The sequence below is a fragment of the Danio aesculapii genome, chromosome 19 (assembly GCF_903798145.1).
Source record: "Danio aesculapii chromosome 19, fDanAes4.1, whole genome shotgun sequence".
NCBI lineage: Eukaryota > Metazoa > Chordata > Actinopteri > Cypriniformes > Danionidae > Danio > Danio aesculapii.
Window position 1 is genome coordinate 49,578,219 of NC_079453.1, and position 18,202 is coordinate 49,596,420.

Below are 18,202 nucleotides of genomic sequence, written 5' to 3' on the forward strand. Positions count from 1 at the left end.
TACTTTTGTCTAGTTTTTTGTCTAGTTTTGTTTGTCTGATTTTGTCTACTTTTGTCTAGTTTTGTTTTGTCAGATTTAGTCTACTTTTGTTTTGTCTGATTTTGTCTAGATGCGTTTTGTCTGATTTTGTCTACTTTTGTTTTGTCAGATTTTGTCTATTTTTGTCTAGTTTTGTTTTGTCAGATTTTGTGTACTTTTGTTTTGTTTGATTTTGTCTAATTTTGTCTAGTTTTGTTTTGTCAGATTTTGTCTACTTTTGTCTAGTTTTGTTTTGTCTGATTTTGTCTAGTATTGTTTTGTCTGATTTTATCTACCCTTGTCTATTTTTGTTTAGTTTTGTCTCGTTTTGTTTAGTTTTGTCTGATTTCGTCTAGTTTTGTCTAGTTTTGTTTTGTCTATGTTTGTTTAGTTTTGTTTTGGCTGATTTTGTCTACTTTTGTCTACTTTTGTTTTGTCTGATTTTGTCTACTTTTGTCTAGTTTTGTTTAGTTTTGTCTTGCTTTGTTTAGTTTTGTCTGATTTTGTCTATTTTTGTTTATTTTTTTTTGTCTAGGTTTGTTTAGTTTTGTCTGATTTTGTCTACTTTTGTGTAGTTTTGTTTAGTTTTGTCTGATTTTGTCTATTTTTGTTTAGTTTTGTTTTGTCTACTTTTGTCTAGTTTTATCTGGTTTTGTCTACTTTTGTTTAGTTTTGTCTAGATTTGTTTAGTTTTGTCCGATTTTGTCTAGTTTTGTCTAAATTCTTTTTGTCTGATTTTGTCTACTTTTGTCTAGTTCTGTCTGATTTTGTTTTGTCTGATTTTGTCTACTTTTGTCTAGTTTTGTTTAGTTTTGTCTCATTTTGTTTACTTTTTTCTGATTTTGTCTATTTTTGTTTAGTTTTGTCTAGATTTGTTTAGTGTTGTCTAGTTTTGTCCGATTTTGTCTACTTTTGTCTAGTTTTGTTTAGTTTTGTCTAGATTTGTTTAGTTTTGTCCGATTTTGTCTAGTTTTGTCTAATTTCTTTATGTCTGATTTTTGTCTTTTGTCTAGTTTTTTGTTTTGTCTGATTTTGTCTACTTTTATCTACTTTTGTTTTGTCTGATTTTGTCTACTTTTGTCTGATTATGTCTAGTTTTTCGTCTGATTTTGTCTTATTTTGTTTAGTCTGATTTAGTCTACTTTTGTCTAGTTTTGTTTAGTTTTGTCTAGATTTGTTTAGTTTTGTCCGATTTTGTCTAGTTTTGTCTAAATTCTTTTTGTCTGATTTTGTCTACTTTTGTCTATTTTTGTTTCGTCTAGTTTTGTTTGTCTGATTTTGTCTACTTCTGTCTAGTTTTGTTTTGTCTGATGTTGTCTACTTTTGTTTAGTTTTGTCTCATTTTGTTTACTTTTGTCTGATTTTGTCTATTTTTGTTTAGTTTTGTCTAGATTTGTTTAGTGTTGTGTAGTTTTGTCCGATTTTGTCAACTTTTGTCTAGTTTTGTTTAGTTTTGTCCGATTTTGTCTAGTTTTGTCTAATTTCTTTTTGTCTGATTTTTGTCTTTTGTCTAGTTTTTTGTTTTGTCTGATTTTGTCTACTTTTATCTACTTTTGTTTTGTCTGATTTTGTCTACTTTTGTCTGATTTTGTCTAGTTTTTTGTCTGATTTTGTCTAATTTTGTTTAGTTTTGTCTCATTTTTTTTAGTTATGTCTGATTTTGTCTATTTTTGTTTAGTTTTGTCTGATTTTTTCTACTTTTGTCTAGTTTTGTTTTGTCAGATTTTGTCTTCTTTTGTTTTGGCTGATTTTGTCTACTTTTGTCTACTTTTGTTTTGTCTGATTTTGTCTACTTTTGTCTAGTTTTGTTTAGTTTTGTCTTGCTTTGTTTAGTTTTGTCTGATTTTGTCTATTTTTGTTTAGTTTTGTTTTGTCTAGGTTTGTTTAGTTTTGTATGATTTTGTCTACTTTTGTGTAGTTTTGTTTAGTTTTGTCTGATTTTGTCTATTTTTGTTTAGTTTTGTTTTGTCTACTTTTGTCTAGTTTTGTCTGGTTTTGTCTACTTTTGTCTAGTTTTGTCTAATTTCGTTTTGTCTGATTTTGTCTACTTTTGTCTAGTTTTGTTTAGTTTTGTCTAGATTTGTTTAGTTTTGTCCGATTTTGTCTAGTTTTGTCTAAATTCTTTTTGTCTGATTTTGTCTACTTTTGTCTAGTTCTGTCTGATTTTGTCTACTTTTGTCTATTTTTGTTTTGTCTAGTTTTGTTTGTCTGATTTTGTCTACTTCTGTCTAGTTTTGTTTTGTCTGATTTTGGTCTACTTTTGTCTAGTTTTGTTTATTTTCGTCTCATTTGTTTTAGTTTTGTCTGATTTGTCTATTTTTGTTTAGTTTTGTCTAGATTTGTTTTGTCTCGTTTTGTTTAGTTTTGTCTAGATTTGTTTAGTGTTGTCTACTTTTGTCTACTTTTGTTTAGTTTTGTCTCATTTTGTTTACTTTTGTCTGATTTTGTCTATTTTGTTTAGTTTTGTCTAGAGTTTGTTTTAGTGTTGTGTAGTTTTGTCCGATTTTGTTCAACTTTTGTCTAGTTTTGTTTAGTTTTGTCTAGATTTGTTTAGTTTTGTCCGATTTTGTCTAGTTTTGTCTAATTTCTTTTTGTCTGATTTTTGTCTTTTGTCTAGTTTTTTTGTTTTGTCTGATTTTGTCTACTTTTATCTACTTTTGTTTTGTCTGATTTTGGTCTACTTTTGTCTGATTTTGTCTAGTTTTTGTCTGATTTGTCTAATTTTGTTTAGTTTTGTCTTGCTTTGTTTAGTTATGTCTGATTTTGTCTATTTTTGTTTAGTTTTGTCTGATTTTGTCTACTTTTGTCTAGTTTTGTTTTGTCAGATTTTGTCTTCTTTTGTTTTGGCTGATTTTGTCTACTTTTGTTTTGTCTGATTTTGTCTACTTTTGTCTAGTTTTGTTTAGTTTTGTCTTGCTTTGTTTAGTTTTGTCTGATTTTGTCTATTTTTGTTTAGTTTTGTTTTGTCTAGGTTTGTTTAGTTTTGTATGATTTTGTCTACTTTTGTGTAGTTTTGTTTAGTTTTGTCTGATTTTGTCTATTTTTGTTTAGTTTTGTTTTGTCTACTTTTGTCTAGTTTTGTCTGGTTTTGTCTACTTTTGTCTAGTTTTGTCTAATTTCGTTTTGTCTGATTTTGTCTACTTTTGTCTAGTTTTGTTTAGTTTTGTCTAGATTTGTTTAGTTTTGTCCGATTTTGTCTAGTTTTGTCTAAATTCTTTTTGTCTGATTTTGTCTACTTTTGTCTAGTTCTGTCTGATTTTGTCTACTTTTGTCTATTTTTGTTTTGTCTAGTTTTGTTTGTCTGATTTTGTCTACTTCTGTCTAGTTTTGTTTTGTCTGATTTGTCTACTTTTGTCTAGTTTTGTTTATTTTCGTCTCATTTTGTTTAGTTTTGTCTGATTTTGTCTATTTTTGTTTAGTTTTGTCTAGATTTGTTTTGTCTCGTTTGTTTAGTTTTGTCTAGATTTGTTTAGTGTTGTCTAGTTTTGTCCGGTTTTGTTTAGTTTTGTCTAGATTTGTTTAGTTTTTTCCTATTTTGTCTAGTTTTGTTTAGTTTTGTCTAATTTCTTTTTGTCTGATTTTGTCTACTTTTGTCTGCTTTTGTCTGATTTTGTCTAGTTTTGTTTTGTCTACTTTTGTTTGTCTGATTTTGTCTACTTTTGTCTAGTTTTGTTTTGTCAGATTTTGTCTACTTTTGTCTAGTTTTGTTTTGTCTGATTTTGTCTACTTTTGTCTAGTTTTGTTTTGTCAGATTTTGTCTACTTTTGTTTTGGCTGATTTTGTCTACTTTTGTCTACTTTTGTTTTGGCTGATTTTGTCTACTTTTGTCTAGTTTTGTTTAGTTTTGTCTTGTTTTGTTTAGTTTTGTCTGATTTTGTCTATTTTTGTTTAGTTTTGTTTTGTCTAGGTTTGTTTAGTTTTGTCTGATTTTGTCTACTTTTGTGTAGTTTTGTTTAGTTTTGTCTGATTTTGTCTATTTTTGTTTAGTTTTGTTTTGTCTACTTTTGTCTAGTTTTGTCTGGTTTTGTCTACTTTTGTCTAGTTTTGTCTAATTTCGTTTTGTCTGATTTTGTCTACTTTTGTCTAGTTTTGTTTAGTTTTGTCTAGATTTGTTTAGTTTTGTCCGATTTTGTCTAGTTTTGTCTAAATTCTTTTTGTCTGATTTTGTCTACTTTTGTCTAGTTCTGTCTGATTTTGTCTACTTCTGTCTAGTTTTGTTTTGTCTGATTTTGTCTACTTTTGTCTAGTTTTGTTTATTTTTGTCTCATTTTGTTTAGTTTTGTCTGATTTTGTCTATTTTTGTTTAGTTTTGTCTAGATTTGTTTAGTGTTGTCTAGTTTTGTCCGATTTTGTCTACTTTTGTCTGGTTTTGTTTAGTTTTGTCTAGATTTGTTTAGTTTTGTCTGATTTTGTCTACTTTTTTCTGACTTGTCTACTTTTGTCTAGTTTTTTGTTTTGTCTGATTTTGTCTACTTTTATCTACTTTTGTTTTGTCTGATTTTGTCTACTTTTGTCTAGTTTTGTTTTGTCTTGTTTTGTTTGTCTGATTTTGTCTACTTTTGTCTAGTTTTGTTTTGTCAGATTTTGTCTAGTTTTGTTTTGTCTGATTTTGTCTAGTTTTGTTTAATTTTGTCTCATTTTGTTTAGTTTTGTCTGATTTTGTCTATTTTTGTTTAGTTTTGTCTAGTTTTGTTTTGTCTCGGTTTGTTTAGTTTTGTCTAGATTTGTTTAGTTTTATCTAGTTTTGTCCAATTTTGTCTACTTTTGTCTAGATTTGTTTAGTTTTGTCCTATTTTGTCTAGTTTTGTTTAGTTTAGTCTAATTTCTTTTTGTCTGATTTTGTCTACTTTTGTCTGATTTTGTCTAGTTTTTTTGTCTAGTTTTGTTTAGTTTTGTCTTGTTTAGTTTTGTCTGATTTTGTCTATTTTTGTTTAGTTTTGTTTTGTCTAGGTTTGTTTAGTTTTGTCTGATTTTGTCTACTTTTGTGTAGTTTTGTTTAGTTTTGTCTGATTTTGTCTATTTTTGTTTAGTTTTGTCTACTTTTGTCTAGTTTTGTCTGGTTTTGTCTACTTTTGTCTAGTTTTTTCTAATTTCGTCTTGTCTGATTTTGTCTTTTTTTGTCTAGTTTTGTTTAGTTTTGTCTAGATTTGTTTAGTTTTGTCCGATTTTGTCTAGTTTTGTCTAAATTCTTTTTGTCTGATTTTGTCTACTTTTGTCTAGTTCTGTCTGATTTTGTCTAATTTTGTCTATTTTTGTTTTGTCTAGTTTTGTTTGTCTGATTTTGTCTACTTCTGTCTAGTTTTGTTTTGTCTGATTTTGTCTACTTTTGTCTAGTTTTGTTTATGTTTGTCTCATTTTGTTTAGTTTTGTCCGATTTTGTCTACTTTTGTCTGGTTTTGTTTAGTTTTGTCTAGATTTGTTTAGTTTTGTCCGATTTTGTCTAGTTTTGTCTAATTTCTTTTTGTCTGATTTATGTCTTTTGTCTAGTTTTTTGTTTTGTCTGATTTTGTCTACTTTTGTTTAGTTTTGTTTAGTTTTGTCTAGATTTGTTTAGTTTTGTCCGGTTTTGTCTAGTTTTGTTTAGTTTTGTCTAGATTTGTTTAGTTTTGTCCGATTTTGTCTAGTTTTGTTTAATTTTGTCTAGATTTGTTTAGTTTTGTGCGATTTTCTTTTTGTGCGATACTTCTTTTTGTCTGATTTTGTCTACTTTTGTCTAGTTTTTTGTCTAGTTTTGTTTGTCTGATTTTGTCTACTTTTGTCTAGTTTTGTTTTGTCAGATTTAGTCTACTTTTGTTTTGTCTGATTTTGTCTAGATACGTTTTGTCTGATTTTGTCTACTTTTGTTTTGTCAGATTTTGTCTATTTTTGTCTAGTTTTGTTTTGTCAGATTTTGTGTACTTTTGTTTTGTTTGATTTTGTCTACTTTTGTCTAGTTTTGTTTTGTCAGATTTTGTCTACTTTTGTCTAGTTTTGTTTTGTCTGATTTTGTCTAGTATTGTTTTGTCTGATTTTATCTACCCTTGTCTATTTTTGTTTAGTTTTGTCTCGTTTTGTTTAGTTTTGTCTGATTTCGTCTAGTTTTGTTTTGTCTATGTTTGTTTAGTTTTGTTTTGGCTGATTTTGTCTACTTTTGTTTTGTCTGATTTTGTCTACTTTTGTCTAGTTTTGTTTAGTTTTGTCTTGCTTTGTTTAGTTTTGTCTGATTTTGTCTATTTTTGTTTAGTTTTGTTTTGTCTAGGTTTGTTTAGTTTTGTCTGATTTTGTCTACTTTTGTGTAGTTTTGTTTAGTTTTGTCTGATTTTGTCTATTTTTGTTTAGTTTTGTTTTGTCTACTTTTGTCTAGTTTTATCTGGTTTTGTATACTTTTGTCTAATTTCGTTTTGTCTGATTTAGTCTACTTTTGTCTAGTTTTGTTTAGTTTTGTCTAGATTTGTTTAGTTTTGTCCGATTTTGTCTAGTTTTGTCTAAATTCTTTTTGTCTGATTTTGTCTACTTTTGTCTATTTTGTTTTGTCTAGTTTTGTTTGTCTGATTTTGTCTACTTCTGTCTAGTTTTGTTTTGTCTGATTTTGTCTACTTTTGTTTATTTTTGTCTCATTTTGTTTAGTTTTGTCTGATTTTGTCTATTTTTGTTTAGTTTTGTCTAGATTTGTTTTGTCTCGTTTTGTTTAGTTTTGTCTAGATTTGTTTAGTGTTGTCTAGTTTTGTCCGGTTTTGTTTAGTTTTGTCTAGATTTGTTTAGTTTTGTCCTATTTTGTCTAGTTTTGTTTAGTTTTGTCTAATTTCTTTTTGTCTGATTTTGTCTACTTTTGTCTACTTTTGTCTGATTTTGTCTAGTTTTTTTTGTCTAGTTTTGTTGTGTCAGATTTTGTGTAGTTTTGTTTTGTCTGATTTTGTCTACTTTTGTCTAGTTTTGTCTAGTTTTGTTTTGTCTAGGTTTGTTTAGTTTTGTCTAGATTTGTTTAGTTTTGTCTAGTTTTATCCGATTTTGTCTACTTTTGTCTAGTTTTGTTAGGTTTTGTCTAATTTCGTTTTGTCTGATTTTGTCTATTTTTGTCTAGTTTTGTTTTGTCTACTTTTGTCTAGTTTTGTTGTGTCTGTTTTTGTCAACTTTGTTTGATTTAGTCTACTCTTTTGTCTAATTTTGTCTAGTTTTTTGTTTTGTCTGATTTTTTCTACTTTTATCTACTTTTGTTTTGTCTGATTTTGTCTACTTTTGTCTGATTTTGTCTAGTTTTTTTGTATGATTTTGTCTATTTTTGTTTAGTTTTTCTCATTTTGTTTAGTTTGTCTATTTTTGTCTAGTTGTGTCTCCTTTTGTTTAGTTTTGTCTAAATTTGTTTAGTTTTGTCTAGTTTTGTCCGATTTTGTCTACTTTTGTCTAGTTTTGTTTTGTCTAGTTTTGTTTGTGTAATTTTGTCTAGATTTGTCAGATTTTGTCTACTTGTGTTTTGTCTGATTTTGTCTACTTTTGTCTAGTTTTATTTTGTCTGATTTTGTCTATTTTTGTCTAGTTTTGTTTTGTCTGATTTTATCTCCCCTTTTCTAGTTTTTGTCTATTTTTGTTTAGTTTTGTCTAGATTTGTTTAGTTTTGTGTAGTTTTTTCCGATTTTGTCTAGTTTTGTCTAATTTCGTTTTGTCTGATTTTGTCTACTTTTGTCTAGTTTTGTCTGATTTTGTCTACTTTTGTCTAGTTTTGTTTTGTCTAGTTTTGTTTGTCTGATTTTGTCTTTTTGGTCTAATTATGTTTTGTCTGATTTTGTCTACTTTTGTTTTGTCTGATTTTGTCTACGTTTGTTTTGTTTTGTCTGATTTTGTCCCCTTTGTTTTGTCTGATTTTGTCTACTTTTGTTTAGTTTTGTTTTGTCCGATTTGGTCTACTTTTGTCATATTTTGTCTATGTTTGTCTAGCTTTTTTTGTCTTTTTTTGTCTACTTTTGTTTTTTCTGATTTTGTCTACTTTTGTTTTGTCTGATTTTGTCTACGTTTGTCTAGCTTTTTTGTCTTTTTTTGTCTACTTTTGTTTTGTCTGATTTTGTTTACTTTTGTTTTGTCCAATTTGTTCTACTTTTGTCTGATTTTGTCTATGTTTGTCTAGCTTTTTTTGTCTTTTTTTGTCTACTTTTGTATTGTCTGATTTTGTTTACTTTTGTTTTGTCTGATTTTGTCTACTTTTGCTTTGTCTGATTTTGTCTACTTTTGTCTAGCTTTTTTGTCTGATTTTGTCTAGTTTTGTGTAGTTTTATTTTGTCCAATTTTGTATAGTTTTGCCCAGTTTAGTTTTGCCTGATTTTGTCAGGTTTTGTCTAGTTTTGTTTTATCTGATTTTGTCTACTCTGTATAAAATTATATCCTTTATTTGTTATCACAACATATTGTTTTGTCAAGTCAACTAGCTTCACTAAAGTTGTTGAGATAACAAAGGGTTGTTAGTTTAGGTTGATTAAAGTAATAGCATGGTGATAACACACTGATTTAAAGGGCACCTATGGTGAAAAATCCACTTTTCAAGCTGTTTGCACAGACATGTGTGTAGATATAGTGTATAGACCGTCATATTGAGGTGATATAAACACACCCAGTCCTTTTTTTTTTCTTCAAATTTAACATTATAAAAATGGTGGACCAATTGGTGCAGTTTTCAGATCGACTGCAACTTGACGTAGGAGTGCGGTCCCCCTGACCACTGACTTGATTGACAGCTGTGCGTATTAACATGTCCTGGTAGTCACGTGTATAATCATATCAACAAGACCAGACGTGCAAGCAACCGGGAATAAAAGGTCTGTTCAGTTCGCTAGGATCATCAATGATCATCAAATGTGATCAAGAGTGAGTTTTACAAGTTTAAAATGTTTTTAAAACATTGCATGTGTGTAATGAATTACAGCAATTTAGCTTAGCTTTACTTCATCAGCACAGCTGTGTGTTAGAACAATTATAAAAGAAGACACTTCAATCCCGGTTTGTGGGCGTTAAATCAGGTTTATTTTGTACATTAACATAACATTTTACATTTACATTTAGTCATTTAGCAGACGCTTTTATCCAAAGCGACTTACAAATGAGGAAAAGGAAGCAATTTACACAACTATAAGAGCAGCAGTAAACAAGTGCTATAGACAAGTATCAGGTGTGTAAAGTCTAAGAAGCTAAGCATTAGTAAATTTATTTTATTTTATTTATTTATTTTTTTTTTGAGAGAGAGAGAGAGTACAGTTAGTGGTATAGCCAGAGAGGCAGTTAAGATTAGGAAGGAAATTGGAGACTAAACAGTTGAGTTTTTAGTCGTTTATTGAAGACAGCAAGTGACTCTGCTGTTCTGATGTAGTTAGGGAGTTCATTCCACCAACTGGGCATATTGAATGTGAGAGTTCGGGAAAGTGATTTCTTCCCTTTTAGGGATGGAACAACGAGGCGACGTTCATTCACAGAACGCAAGTTTCTGGAGGGCACATAAATCTGCAGAAGTGAGAGCAGATAAGAAGGAGCAAAGCCAGAGGTCGCTTTGTAAGCAAACATCAGAGCTTTGAATTTGATGCGAGCAGCAACTGGCAGCCAGTGCAAACGGGTGAGTAGCGGAGTGACGTGCTCTTTTGGGTTCATCAAAGACCACTCGTGCTGCTGCGTTCTGAAGCAGCTGAAGAGGTTTGATAGAATTAGCTGGAAGCCCGGCTAGTAGAGAGTTGCAATAGTCCAGTTTGGAGAGAACAAGAGCTTGAACAATGAGTTGAGCTGTATGTTCAGATAGGAAGAGTCGGATCTTTCTGATGTTATAAAGTGCGAATCTGCAAGATCGAGCAGTTCTAGAAATGTGGTCAGAGAAGTTTAGTTGGTCATAAATCGTTACTCCAAGGCTTTTTACCATTTTGGATGCAGTAACGGTTGCCTCATCCATGTGGATTGAAAAGTTATGGTGTAGAGTCGGGTTGGCAGAAACTTCAAGCATTTCCGTTTTCGCGAGGTTAAGCTGAAGATGATGATCTTTCATCAAGTGTGAAATGTCTGACAGGCAGGCTAAAATGCGAGCTGGAACCGAGGGATCATCAGGGTGAAAAGAGAGGTATAGCTGAGTATCATCATAATAATAAAAATAATAATATTTTAAATATTTCTTATCAAAAGATTTTAAATATTGAGTAAAAACAAGCAAGCTTTACTTATATGCATACACTTTTTTGCAAAATAACATTTAAAAAAAAAATAAAATAAAACAATTCGAACAAATGTTTTAAAAACTATAATAAACTAAATCTATGCACAATAATCTGTCCAGGTCGATGTCCATGGAGCACGTTTACACACTTTTCAGGATTTTTAGTTTTTCGCCAAATTCTCTCAGCAGCCCGAAGTTTTGAGCGATGCTCACGGAGAACATCAGAGAGCCAGGGTGCAGGAGGACTGGCACGGGCTGGCCTGGACGTAAGAGGACATAGTCTGTCTAGACATGATGCTAGCGTGGAGCAGAGTGTATCAGTGGCGCTGTTCGTATCAAGTGCAGAGAGTTTGCAAGATGGAGGAAGAGAGTTTGAAGGAATGGTGGATAGTCTATTGGGTGACAGAGAGCGTAGGTTTCTGCGAAAGGCAACCAGAGTTTAGAGGGCACTCTAGAGGGCACATATGTGTACGTGTATGTTTTTGCAACTATTTTCGTTAAGATGACACTCAATTTTGCCATAACATGCTTCGAAGCAAGAAGAGGGTGCAAGTAAGTTACATTCCACGTAAACACCGGGCTCTCTTAAACGAATGACCAGGCTGGAATTCAACTCACACATGCAAAGCAAAACGGATTAGCAGTCCATCGCCTTGACCACTCAGCCACCTCGCCACGCATATAGGTGCTCTCCTAATGGAGACTGGTCTATGGCATATACGTATGTTTTTGCAGCTATTTTCGCTAAGTATTACACACAATTTTGCCATAAACATCCTTTAAGACGCTGAGAGGTGCAAGTAAGAAACCTTAGACAGAAGCAGTTGCCTCTCTCAAAACAGTGAAACTATGAGGATGGGATTTAAACCAGAACTTGCAGAGTACAACATACTAATCTAAGCACTCGGCCACCTCGTCACGTGTAAGCACAGCGTTGTGCTAGAGAAAGGATTAACTTTTGGGACTCGAATGGATGTTCTTACAGAAAAGATGAAGATAAAGGTTGTCATAAGGAGCTTTATCAGTAGCTCTGATCAGTGCCCCAGAGTTAGGGCTGATTTATACCTCGGCGTCAAGCTCACGCATATGCTACGGCGCAGCCTACACGTAGTTGCATAGCACCTCGCTGTGGCCGTCGGCGACATTGACGCGCACCTCTCAAAAAATGTAACGCGTACGCGTAGCTCTGAGATTGGTCGACTTGGTAGCGCTGACGAGTGTGGGCGGAGGTGAGAGCCTCACGAGCGTGAAGTGTGGAGTCCCATGAAAAAAAAAAAAAGTGTGGAGTCCCATGAAGGAGCTCCGCATGGAGACTGTTGTTTTGTGTTTACCTTTTAATTAAAGTTGTTGCACGTCCACTGGTTCCTGCCTCAAAATGAGCGAATTTGAGCCACATGCACATTAAGGAAGCGTTCAGAAAAAAACAAAACACCAGCGAAGAAACTCAACACAGAGAAACATAAACACCTACTGCCAGCTAGCGTTTCGGAAGTGTATTGCAGAGCAACAGAAACAGTGCGCAGAAGTATAAGTGCACGGCTATGCGCAAGGCTTGCGCCGTGGATCACGCTGATCACTTTACACAGAAGTATAAACCAGGCTTTATTGTTCAACATTAACTGCAACATGTTTCTTCTGGTTTTGTTGGAGAGAAACTAGACAGAATGCCTGAGTCTAAAAACGGCAGCATCGCTGACCTTGGATTTCTGTCAAAATATGGTTTCAGTGCCCTTGCATTCTTCATTACCTTACCCCAATCCCTGTACAGCCCAATAAATACATCCCAATCTCATCCCTTTTCTCTGCCGTTCAGCGTTGTGACTCCGCCCCCTTTACCAGATTACCCACAATTCTCTTCTCCCAGATTCACATAAGTAGTGTATACTTTTCTTTTAAGTAAAAATGAAACAATGTATAAGTAATTATTTTTGGACAAATCAATACCCTGTTCTGCTGACACAGCATGCACTCATTGATGCCAGAGGGCTGATTGCTGGCAGTTTAAAGTTTGATGCCACCTTGTCGTTGCATGTCCAGATTGGTACACAGAAGAGTTCATAGCTGTTACAGCTATTCTTTCGCAGAGGCAATATCGTAGCCTATGAGGTCTATCCGAGGATGTGATCATTGCTGGTTGAAAACTTTACCCAATACCTCACTGAGATGACTTGAAATACTGTCAGCTCTGGCAATTTTTGTCAGCCTTTTAGCAGACTTAATGTTCTGTTGAAAAGGATAGCTGTGCTTCTGTTTCATTAACATGTTGCTAACTTTCGTTGAGCTCCTAAACATGCAGCAGGCTGGATTAACCTGTACCATAACATTCTTCAGAATGCAAGCAGAGTGCGTGTAAGAAACCTTCCATGGAAGCACCAGGCTCTCTAAAATGCAAAAGCAATTGAACGACGAGAATGGGATTTGAACCCACACAGGCGGAGCACAGTGGATTTGCCGTCCATCCCTGCCGGAGGCTGGATTAACTTTTACCATAACATCCTTCAAAACGCTAGGAGGGTGCGAGTAAAACACCTTCCACGGAAGCACCGGGCTCTCTCAAACACCAGAGCAAATGAGCGACGAGGATGGGATTCAAACCCACACATGCAGTGCAAAATGGATTAGAAGTGCATCACCTTAACTACTCGGCCACCTCATCAGCAGAATCAATTAGCAGTCCATCGCCTTAACCACTCGGCCACCTTGTCACATATGTTCTCGCTTTCCTGATGGAGGCTGGACTGTGGCACATATGTGTATATGTATGTTTTTGCAACTATTTTGCAAAAATATTCGGTAAGATGACATTCAATTTTGCCATAACATGCTTCGAAGCACGAAGATGGTGCGAGTAAGATAACTTCCCCGGAAGCACCGGGCTCCCTTAAATGAACGACGAGGATGGGATTCGAACCCACGCATGCAGAGCACAATGGATTAGCAGTCCATCGCCTTAACCACTCGGCCACCTCGTCATGCATGAAGCCACTTTCCTGATGGGGGCTGGACTTTGGCATATATGTATGTATTTGCAGATGCTTTCGATACAGATGACATTAAATTTTGCAGCAACATCCTTCAAAATGCTAAGAGGGCATGAGTAATACACCTTACACTGAATTACCGGGATCTCTCAAATGCCAGAGCATTTGAGCGACGAGGATGGGATTCGAACCCACGCGTGCAGAGCACAATGGATTAGCAGTCCATCACCTTAACCATTCGGCCACCTCGTCACATACATTCCCACTTCACTGATGGAGGTTGGACTGTGGCACATATGTGTATGTGTATGTTTTTGCAACTATTTTCGTTAAGATGACACTCAATTTTGCCATAACATGCTTCGAAGCACGAAGAGGGTGCAAGTAAGTTACCTTCCACGTAAACACCGGGCTCTCTTAAACGAATGACCAGGCTGGAATTCAACTCACACATGCAAAGCAAAACGGATTAGCAGTCCATCGCCTTGACCACTCAGCCACCTCGCCACGCATATAGGTGCTCTCCTAATGGAGACTGGTCTATGGCATATACGTATGTTTTTGCAGCTATTTTCGCTACGTATTACATACAATTTTGCCATAAACATCCTTTAAGACGCTGAGAGGTGCAAGTAAGAAACCTTAGACAGAAGCAGTTGCCTCTCTCAAAACAGTGAAACTATGAGGATGGGATTTAAACCAGAACTTGCAGAGTACAACATACTAACCTAAGCACTCAGCCACCTCGTCACGTGTAAGCACAGCGTTGTGCTAGAGAAAGGATTAACTTTTGGGACTCGAATGGATGTTCTTACAGAAAAGATGAAGATAAAGGTTGTCATAAGGAGCTTTATCAGTAGCTCTGATCAGTGCCCCAGAGTTAGGGCTGATTTATACCTCGGCGTCAAGCTCACGCGTATGCTACGGCGCAGCCTACACGTAGTTGCATAGCACCTCGCTGTGGCCGTCGGCGACATTGACGCGCACCTCTCAAAAAATGTAACGCGTACGCGTAGCTCTGAGATTGGTCGACTTGGTAGCGCTGACGAGTGTGGGCGGAGGTGAGAGCCTCACGAGCGTGAAGTGTGGAGTCCCATGAAAAAAAAAAAAAGTGTGGAGTCCCATGAAGGAGCTCCGCATGGAGACTGTTGTTTTGTGTTTACCTTTTAATTAAAGTTGTTGCACGTCCACTGGTTCCTGCCTCAAAATGAGCGAATTTGAGCCACATGCACATTAAGGAAGCGTTCAGAAAAAAACAAAACACCAGCGAAGAAACTCAACACAGAGAAACATAAACACCTACTGCCAGCTAGCGTTTCGGAAGTGTATTGCAGAGCAACAGAAACAGTGCGCAGAAGTATAAGTGCATGGCTACGCGCAAGGCTTGCGCCGTGGATCACGCTGATCACTTGACACAGAAGTATAAACCAGGCTTTATTGTTCAACATTAACTGCAACATGTTTCTTCTGGTTTTGTTGGAGAGAAACTAGACAGAATGCCTGAGTCTAAAAACGGCAGCATCGCTGACCTTGGATTTCTGTCAAAATATGGTTTCAGTGCCCTTGCATTCTTCATTACCTTACCCCAATCCCTGTACAGCCCAATAAACACATCCCAATCTCATCCCTTTTCTCTGCCGTTCAGCGTTGTGACTCCGCCCCCTTTACCAGATTACCCACAATTCTCTTCTCCCAGATTCACATAAGTAGTGTATACTTTTCTTTTAAGTAAAAATGAAACAATGTATAAGTAATTATTTTTGGACAAATCAATACCCTGTTCTGCTGACACAGCATGCACTCATTGATGCCAGAGGGCTGATTGCTGGCAGTTTAAAGTTTGATGCCACCTTGTCGTTGCATGTCCAGATTGGTACACAGAAGAGTTCATAGCTGTTCCAGCTATTCTTTCGCAGAGGCAATATCGTAGCCTATGAGGTCTATCCGAGATGTGACCATTGCTGGTTGAAAACTTTACCCAATACCTCGCTGAGATGACTTGAAAAACTGTCAGCTCTGGCAATTTTTGTCAGCCTTTTAGCAGACTTAATGTTCTGTTGAAAAGGATAGCTGTGCTTCTGTTTCATTAACATGTTGCTACTTTCGTTGAGCTCCTAAACATGCAGCAGGCTGGATTAACCTGTACCATAACATTCTTCAGAATGCAAGCAGAGTGCGTGTAAGAAACCTTCCATGGAAGCACCAGGCTCTCTAAAATGCAAAAGCAATTGAACGACGAGAATGGGATTTGAACCCACACAGGCGGAGCACAGTGGATTTGCCGTCCATCCCTGCCGGAGGCTGGATTAACTTTTACCATAACATCCTTCAAAACGCTAGGAGGGTGCGAGTAAAACACCTTCCACGGAAGCACCGGGCTCTCTCAAACACCAGAGCAAATGAGCGACGAGGATGGGATTCAAACCCACACATGCAGTGCAAAATGGATTAGAAGTGCATCACCTTAACTACTCGGCCACCTCATCAGCAGAATCAATTAGCAGTCCATCGCCTTAACCACTCGGCCACCTTGTCACATATGTTCTCGCTTTCCTGATGGAGGCTGGACTGTGGCACATATGTGTATATGTATGTTTTTGCAACTATTTTGCAAAAATATTCGGTAAGATGACATTCAATTTTGCCATAACATGCTTCGAAGCACGAAGATGGTGCGAGTAAGATAACTTCCCCGGAAGCACCGGGCTCCCTTAAATGAACGACGAGGATGGGATTCGAACCCACACGAGCAGAGCACAATGGATTAGCAGTCCATCGCCTTAACCACTCGGCCACCTCGTCACATACGTTCCCATTTTACTGATGGAGGTTGGACTGTGGCACTTATGTGTACGTGTATGTTTTTGCAGCTATTTTCGTTAAGATGACACTCAATTTTGCCATAACATGCTTCGAAGCACGAAGAGGGTGCAAGTAAGTTACCTTCCACGTAAACACCGGGCTCTCTTAAACGAATGACCAGGCTGGAATTCAACTCACACATGCAAAGCAAAACGGATTAGCAGTCCATCGCCTTGACCACTCAGCCACCTCGCCACGCATATAGGTGCTCTCCTAATGGAGACTGGTCTATGGCATATACGTATGTTTTTGCAGCTATTTTCGCTAAGTATTACATACAATTTTGCCATAAACATCCTTTAAGACGCTGAGAGGTGCAAGTAAGAAACCTTAGACAGAAGCAGTTGCCTCTCTCAAAACAGTGAAACTATGAGGATGGGATTTAAACCAGAACTTGCAGAGTACAACATACTAACCTAAGCACTCGGCCACCTCGTCACGTGTAAGCACAGCGTTGTGCTAGAGAAAGGATTAACTTTTGGGACTCGAATGGATGTTCTTACAGAAAAGATGAAGATAAAGGTTGTCATAAGGAGCTTTATCAGTAGCTCTGATCAGTGCCCCAGAGTTAGGGCTGATTTATACCTCGGCGTCAAGCTCACGCGTATGCAACGGCGCAGCCTACACGTAGTTGCATAGCACCTCGCTGTGGCCGTCGGCGACATTGACGCGCACCTCTCAAAAAATGTAACGCGTACGCGTAGCTCTGCGATTGGTCGACTTGGTAGCGCTGACGAGTGTGGGCGGAGGTGAGAGCCTCACGAGCATGAAGTGTGGAGTCCCATGAAAAAAAAAAAAAGTGTGGAGTCCCATGAAGGAGCTCCGCATGGAGACTGTTGTTTTGTGTTTACCTTTTAATTAAAGTTGTTGCACGTCCACTGGTTCCTGCCTCAAAATGAGCGAATTTGAGCCACATGCACATTAAGGAAGCGTTCAAAAAAAAAAAAAACACCAGCGAAGAAACTCAACACAGAGAAACATAAACACCTACTGCCAGCTAGCGTTTCGGAAGTGTATTGCAGAGCAACAGAAACAGTGCGCAGAAGTATAAGGCTTGCGTTTCACGCGCAAGGCTTGCGCCGTGGATCACGCTGATCACTTGACACAGAAGTATAAACCAGGCTTTATTGTTCAACATTAACTGCAACATGTTTCTTCTGGTTTTGTTCGAGAGAAACTAGACAGAATGCCTGAGTCTAAAAACGGCAGCATAGCTGACCTTGGATTTCTGTCAAAATATGGTTTCAGTGCTCTTGCATTCTTCATTACCTTACCCCAATCCCTGTACAGCCCAATAAATACATCCCAATCTCATCCCTTTTCTCTGCCGTTCAGCGTTGTGACTCCGCCCCCTTTACCAGATTACCCACAATTCTCTTCTCCCAGATTCACATAATCAGTGTATACTTTTCTATAAGTAAAAATGAAACAATGTATTAGTAATTATTTTTGGACAAATCAATACCCTGTTCTGCTGACACAGCATGCACTCATTGGTGCCAGAGGGCTGATTGCTGGCAGTTTAAAGTTTGATGCCACCTTGTCGTTGTATGTCCAGATTGGTACACAGAAGAGTTCATAGCTATTCTTTCGCAGAGGCAATATCGTAGCCTATGAGGTCTATCCGAGGTGTGATCATTGCTGGTTGAAAACTTTACCCAGTACCTTGCTGAGATGACTTGAAATACAGTCAGCTCTGGCAATTTTTGTCAGCCTTTTAGTAGGCTTAATGTTCTGTTGAAAAGGATAGCTGTGCTTCTGTTTCACTAACATGTTGCAACTTTCGTTGAGCTCCTAAACATGCAGCAGGCTGGATTAACCTGTACCATAACATTCTTCAAAATGCAAGCAGAGTGCGTGTAAGAAACCTTCCATGGAAGCACCAGGCTCTCTAAAATGCAAAAGCAATTGAACGACGAGAATGGGATTTGAACCCACACAGGCGGAGCACAGTGGATTTGCCGTCCATCCCTGCCGGAGGCTGGATTAACTTTTACCATAACATCCTTCAAAACGCTAGGAGGGTGCGAGTAAAACACCTTCCACGGAAGCACCGGGCTCTCTCAAACACCAGAGCAAATGAGCGACGAGGATGGGATTCAAACCCACACATCCAGTGCAAAATGGATTAGAAGTGCATCACCTTAACTACTCGGCCACCTCATCAGCACAATCGATTAGCAGT

General features: G+C 36.4%; 1 protein-coding gene, 4 non-coding genes and 2 pseudogenes across 5 annotated transcripts in view; 3 read left to right on the forward strand and 4 right to left on the reverse strand.

The window, feature by feature from the left end:
* The window catches only part of angpt1 (angiopoietin 1), a 217,445-nt gene that overhangs the window by 68,478 nt on the left and 130,765 nt on the right, over positions 1-18,202 (reverse strand). The window lies entirely within an intron of this gene.
* Positions 12,247-12,409, forward strand: LOC130247318 (U4 spliceosomal RNA; annotated as a pseudogene).
* On the reverse strand, positions 13,065-13,146 carry trnas-gcu (transfer RNA serine (anticodon GCU)). The gene has a single exon. It is a non-coding gene; the product is annotated as a tRNA-Ser (tRNA).
* On the reverse strand, positions 13,326-13,407 carry trnas-gcu (transfer RNA serine (anticodon GCU)). The gene has a single exon. It is a non-coding gene; the product is annotated as a tRNA-Ser (tRNA).
* On the forward strand, positions 15,060-15,221 carry LOC130247317 (U4 spliceosomal RNA; annotated as a pseudogene).
* trnas-gcu (transfer RNA serine (anticodon GCU)) lies at positions 15,876-15,957 on the reverse strand. The gene has a single exon. It is a non-coding gene; the product is annotated as a tRNA-Ser (tRNA).
* LOC130247316 (U4 spliceosomal RNA) lies at positions 17,602-17,742 on the forward strand. Its single transcript, XR_008839526.1, has one exon. It is a non-coding gene; the product is annotated as a U4 spliceosomal RNA (small nuclear RNA).